This window comes from Rhinoderma darwinii, chromosome 9 (genome assembly GCF_050947455.1).
Source record: "Rhinoderma darwinii isolate aRhiDar2 chromosome 9, aRhiDar2.hap1, whole genome shotgun sequence".
NCBI lineage: Eukaryota > Metazoa > Chordata > Amphibia > Anura > Rhinodermatidae > Rhinoderma > Rhinoderma darwinii.
The window spans coordinates 15803003-15809002 of NC_134695.1; positions in this window are offsets into that span (position 1 = coordinate 15803003).

The following is a 6000-nucleotide window of genomic DNA, read 5'->3' on the forward strand; positions in this document are numbered from 1 at the left end:
TACGATTACGGCGATACCAGATGTTTATAGTATTTTTTTATGTCTTATGGCGTTTGCACAATAAAATACGTTTTGTAAAAAATCATTCACTTTTGTGTTACCATATTCTAAGAGCCAGAACTTTTTTATTTTTCCATCAATAAAGCCGTGCGAGGACTTATTTTTTGCGCAACGAACTGTAGTTTCGATCAGTACCATTTTTAGGTACATGCGACTTTTTGATCTCTTTTTATTCCATTTTTTGGGAGGTGAAGTGACCAAACAATTGTGATTCTGGTACAGTTTATTATTATTTTCTTTTACGGCGTTCACCGTGCGGGATAAATAATGAAATCATTTTGTAGTTCAGGCCGTTACGGACGCGGCGATACCAATTATGTATAGTTATTTGTTTGTTTATATATTTTTATTAATAATAAAGGACTGATAAGGTAAAAAGAGGGATTTTTACTTTTAATACTTTTATTTTCACACATCTTTTTTTTTAAACTTTTTTAAACTTTATTACTTTGTCCCACTAGGGGACTTGAGGGAAGGAGGCCCTGATCGCTATTGTAATACACTGCACTACATGCGTAGTGCAGTGTATCAGAGCTGTCAGCTACTCACTGACAGCAAGCATAGTGGGTCCTGACTTTGTCAGGACCCACTAGGCTTCCGTTGATGGCATAGCCGGACGCCATTGTTTGGTGTCCGGTTGCCATAGTCACCATCGCCGGCCGCTATCGTGCAGCAGGCTGGCGATGGCAGCTTAACCCCTAAAAAGCCGCGATCTCTATTGAACGCGGCTTTTAAGGGGTTAATCAGCGGTGACACAGCGATCGGTTCCCGCTGTAGGAGCTGTGACAGCTGCTGTACGAGACAGCAGCTGTCACAGCTCCTGTATGTGTCGGGAGGACGGCCGAAATGGCCGTTACTCCCGAGACGTACTATTAGGTCATGGAGCGCGAACGATACAGCTACCATGACCTAATAGTACGTCCAGGAGCGGGAAGGGGTTAATGACATGTCACGTGATAGCTGTTAGGCCTCATGCACACTTCCATCACCGTTTTCACGGCCGTTTTTCTCGGATCCGTTTATCCGTGATTGGAACAGTGTGCTTCCCGTGTGTGCTCCGTGTACACTTCCGTGTACCGTGTATGAACACAATATTGTGAGTGCCGCACATGCTACTGCCTGTCCAGCGGTACTCACTGTCCAGGGTGCTGAAAGAGTTATTGCCGATCAGTGCAGCCCTTTAACTCTTTCAGCACCCTGGACAGGGACTACCGCTCACAATATAGATTAATGGTTCATTAAAAAAAACCTGCAACAAAAAAAAAGTTACTACTTACCCAGAACTCCCTGCTTGCGTGCTTCTTCCTCAAGTCCGGCCTCCTCAGATGACGTTTCAGACCGCGTCATCCAGGGAGGTCAGACTGGATGTCAGAAGAGGGACGCGTCACCAAGACAACATATTCTCTCTATCAGTGCTGACAGAGAGAAGTGGCTGCCAATTAGTGCAGTATCTGTCTATGTGTACCTCTGCACACACACACGGATGCCTTCCGTGTGCCTTCAGATTTTTTGACGGCCCCATTGGCTTGCATGGACCTTGCGGTCACAGACTCTCGGACCAAAGTAGGACATGCTCTACTTTTGTCGGAACGGAGCAACAGGACCGTCAAAAAACCTGAAGTGTGCATGGCCCCATTGAAATGAATGGGTCAGTGTGCTAGCCGTCTGAAAAACGGCCAGCACCCTGAAGAAAAAGACTGAAGTGGGCATGAAGCCTTAAGGGGAAATATGTATTTCCCTCCCTCACTGGGTTTCTACATGCAACTGGTGTCGCTAAGGTAATGAGTATAGCGAGTTCACTATCTTCCATTGCTTGTACATGGCAACACAAACCCCAACATATAAACATACAAATAAATGACAACCACAACTTTATAATTGGAAATATAGGCCGCGATGTTTATTAAGGGTTACCCAAGAATAAATAATTCAATACAACATAACCATAAAATTATTGAAAATTCATTAATCAATCATCATCAAATTATTGAACCAAGTCCCCCCAGCATTAGCTGGGAGACTAAACCCCACAAGCCATGAATCATCGATACATGGCCCCCCAAACATCGCAGCCATTTTTCAATATTTTGCAGCCCTAAATTAAAAATATCAATCCCCACTTCAGAAAGATGAATACCATCTGACCTATAAAGGCCTGATGTAAAACCCTCAAGATCAATATGTCTGTATGAAAAAACCCCTAAAGAGGGTAAATACTTCTCCATTGCTCGATTGACTCTCTTTCTTATTTTCTCTAAATATGAACATACCTTACCTGTCCATAATAATCGAGGAACAATTTCAGAAAAACTTAAAACAGAACTGGGAAACATGCATTATATTACAGCTAAATCCCTTCTCATTTCCCAAATTAGCTCTAATGTCCTAACTTTTCCAATGTCATTACCACCGATATGAATTATTAAAACGTCCGGACATGGCCAAGACGAATTCAGTTTCTTCAATTCAGCCATAACTCTCTTCCATTGTAATCCTCTTATACCCCACCAAAAAATATTAAAAACATTCGGATCAAAAGATAAATTCTCTGAATAACTCCGCTTGCTAGCTTGCTTGCTCTCTTCTGAGCCCAAAAGATAAAAGAGTGGCCAACTATCCAGACCACTAATTTTTTACCTAAAGGAAATAATAATTAATTCATAATCAACAAGTCAGGTCTAATATATAGTCTAAATCTGTTTGATTCCCATCTACCTATACGCTTAATTATTGATTCATCCAAACCTAATCTGGCTGCTTCCGAAGCAGCCCCAATTCTAAAAGAATGGGATGAAAATTTAAAATCACCCAAGTCTAACAAAACTAAAAATTTCTTTAAAATTGAAGTAAATAGGAACCTAGTCAATGGAGACATATCCTGGTGTAACAAAAAGGGGCCTGTAACTGCAGGTCTAATTTTAAACCATTCCTGAATATTTAGTACCGGACAAATTTCAGAGCCTTCAAACTTATTTAGACGAATCCAGAAACCACGACCAGACTGATCCGTTTTTGATTTTCTCAAGAAAATAGATACCAACGAACTTCTCAACTGAACATCTTAACAATCTCAACCAGAACTAACTTTTTTATTAATTGATACTAATTCACCTATTCTTAATGCTGCAAAGAAGGCGACTACAAACGCTGTGCGAAATAAACAAACTTCAAAACTGTCAAAACAAATCTGCTCCAAAACAGACCACAACTTACTCAAAAGATCAACAGAAATAGGTCTCCTACCATCTGAGCAAGAAAAATTCCTCCGATAACCCTTCAGTAATTGCTTGACTGGAAAATAATTGATTTGTTGTGAACCCAACAATTTCCTAAAAAATTAGATTCCTGCCAGGATTTTTGAAATGTAAGACACAGAAAATTCATTCTGAATTAAATCACATATAAATAATAAAAATAAACTAACATCATCATGTAAATAATCGACCTCTAAATTTGCACAAAAGGAAAGCCAATCATTCCATGCAGCTGAATACTCAGCCCATGTTCTAGGTGCTAATGAATTTCTAATATTAGAAGAAATCAATCCCAGATCAAGTCCCACAAATGAATTGGGCATGGGATCCCTTCTTCCTCTGCCTCCGGAGCCAGCTCTCGAAACTTCTGCCACTGACAACGAGACAGAGAATCTGCTAAATTATTACTTCTTCCTTCAATATAACTTGCTTTCAACCATATATTAAAGAGGCTCTGTCACCAGATTTTGCAACCCCTATCTGCTATTGCAGCAGATAGGCGCTGCAATGTAGATTACAGTAATGTTTTTATTTTTAAAAAACGAGCATTTTTGGCCAAGTTATGACCATTTTCGTATTTATGCAAATGAGGCTTGCAAAAGTACAACTGGGCGTGTTGAAAATTAAAAGTACAACTGGGCGTGTATTATGTGCGTACATCGGGGCGTGTTTACTACTTTTACTAGCTGGGCGTTGTGTATAGAAGTATCATCCACTTCTCTTCACAACGCCCAGCTTCTGGCAGTGCAGACACAGCCGTGTTCTACAGAGATCACGCTGTGTCGTCACTCACAGGTCCTGCATCGTGTCAGACGAGCGAGGACACATCGGCACCAGAGGCTACAGATGATTCTGCAGCAGCATCGGCGTTTGCAGGTAAGTCGATGTAGCTACTTACCTGCAAATGCTGATGCTGCTGCAGAATCAACTGTAGCCTCTGGTGCCGATGAGGCCGACACGATGCAGGACCTGTGAGTGACGTCACAGATCTGCACTGCCAGAAGCTGGGCGTTCTGAAGAGAAGTGGATGATACTTCTCGTCAGAAAGCCCAGCTAGTAAAAGTAGTAAACACGCCCCGATGTACTCACATAATACACGCCCAGTTGTACTTTTCCAAGCCTCATTTGCATAAATACGAAAATGGTCATAACTTGGCCAAAAATGCTCGTTTTTAAAAAATAAAAACGTTACTGTAATCTACATTGCAGCGCCTATCTGCTGCAATAGCAGATAGGCGTTGCAAAATCTGGTGACAGAGCCTCTTTAAAAGATAAACAACACAGTACCAAATGTCTTAACAGCTTAGTTGTAAGATCACATTTTGATGACAACGTATTTATAGCAAATACAACTCCTTTGTTGTCTGTAAACAAACAAATTCTTCTATTTTTAAATTCAAAACCCCAAATTACAATAGCAACTCGCACAGGAAAAAGTTCGAGTAACACTATATTCTTGTTAACTTTATTCAATATCCAAGAATCCGGCCACGTCTCTGCCGACCATCTACCACACCAGTATGCTCCATAGCCACTACTACCTGCTGCATCCGTGAATAAACAAAGTGAATCTGAATCTTCAAAATCTTGCTGCCAGCAACTGTGACCATTGAATTTGCTCAAAAATTCAAGCCAAATTCCCAGATCGTCTTTCAAGTATCTCGATAATCTGATATGAGCCCTAGGCGACTTCAAACCCCGCGTAGCAAAATAAAGTCTTTTAGAAAAAATGCGTCCCATTGGAATAACTCTGGTAGCAAAATTTAATAAACCAAGTAAAGATTGTAGTTCCTGTAGCGTAGTTTTCTTTTTTGCTAACAGCTCAACCAACAAAACTCTGATTTTTAACAACTTATCTACTGGTAATCTAAATTCCATATTAACCGAATCTATAACAATACCTAAAAACTCTAAACAATAACAGGGCAAAACCGTTTTTCCTTTAGCAAGTGGAACTCCAAAATAACTAGCAACTTCAATAAATGTATCTAATAACTCTAAACATGAAAACGAATCAGCGTAACCAACAAACAAGAAATCATCCAAATAATGTAATATACCTCCATCAGGCATCTGCTCATGAACTACCCAATGCAAAAAAGTAGAAAAAGCTTCAAAATAATGACAGGATACTGAGAATCCCATCGGGAGGCATTTGTCAAAATAAAATGCATCATCAAACTGAAAACCTAAAGAGTTAAAGCCACTAGGCTTAACTGGTAATAATCTAAAAGCTGATTTTATGTCAGCCTTGGCTAATAGAGCTTTGTGGCCAAACTGTCTTAATAAAGCCACTGCCTCATCAAATGAAGCATACGTAACTGACGCTCTTCCTTTATCTATCTCGTCATTTAAAGACGTCTTCTCCGGGTAAGAAAGGTGATGAATTAGTCTAAAAGACCAAGCCTCCTTTTTAGGAACTACACCTAAAGGTGATAACCTGAAATTACTAAATGGAGGAGTACTAAATGGGCCAGCGATCCTGCCTGACTCTAATTCTTTACACAACTTTTCCCTAACAATAGCTTTATGCATATCTACTGATTTCAAATTCTCAACCCAGCAGCAGCCATGACCAATAAACATTGGGATTTCAAAACCTTCATTGAAACCCTTAAAAATGAGCTCCGCTTTCTCCCTGTCTGGGTAACGCTCGAGCCATGGGCGCATTCTTATTAGCATCACT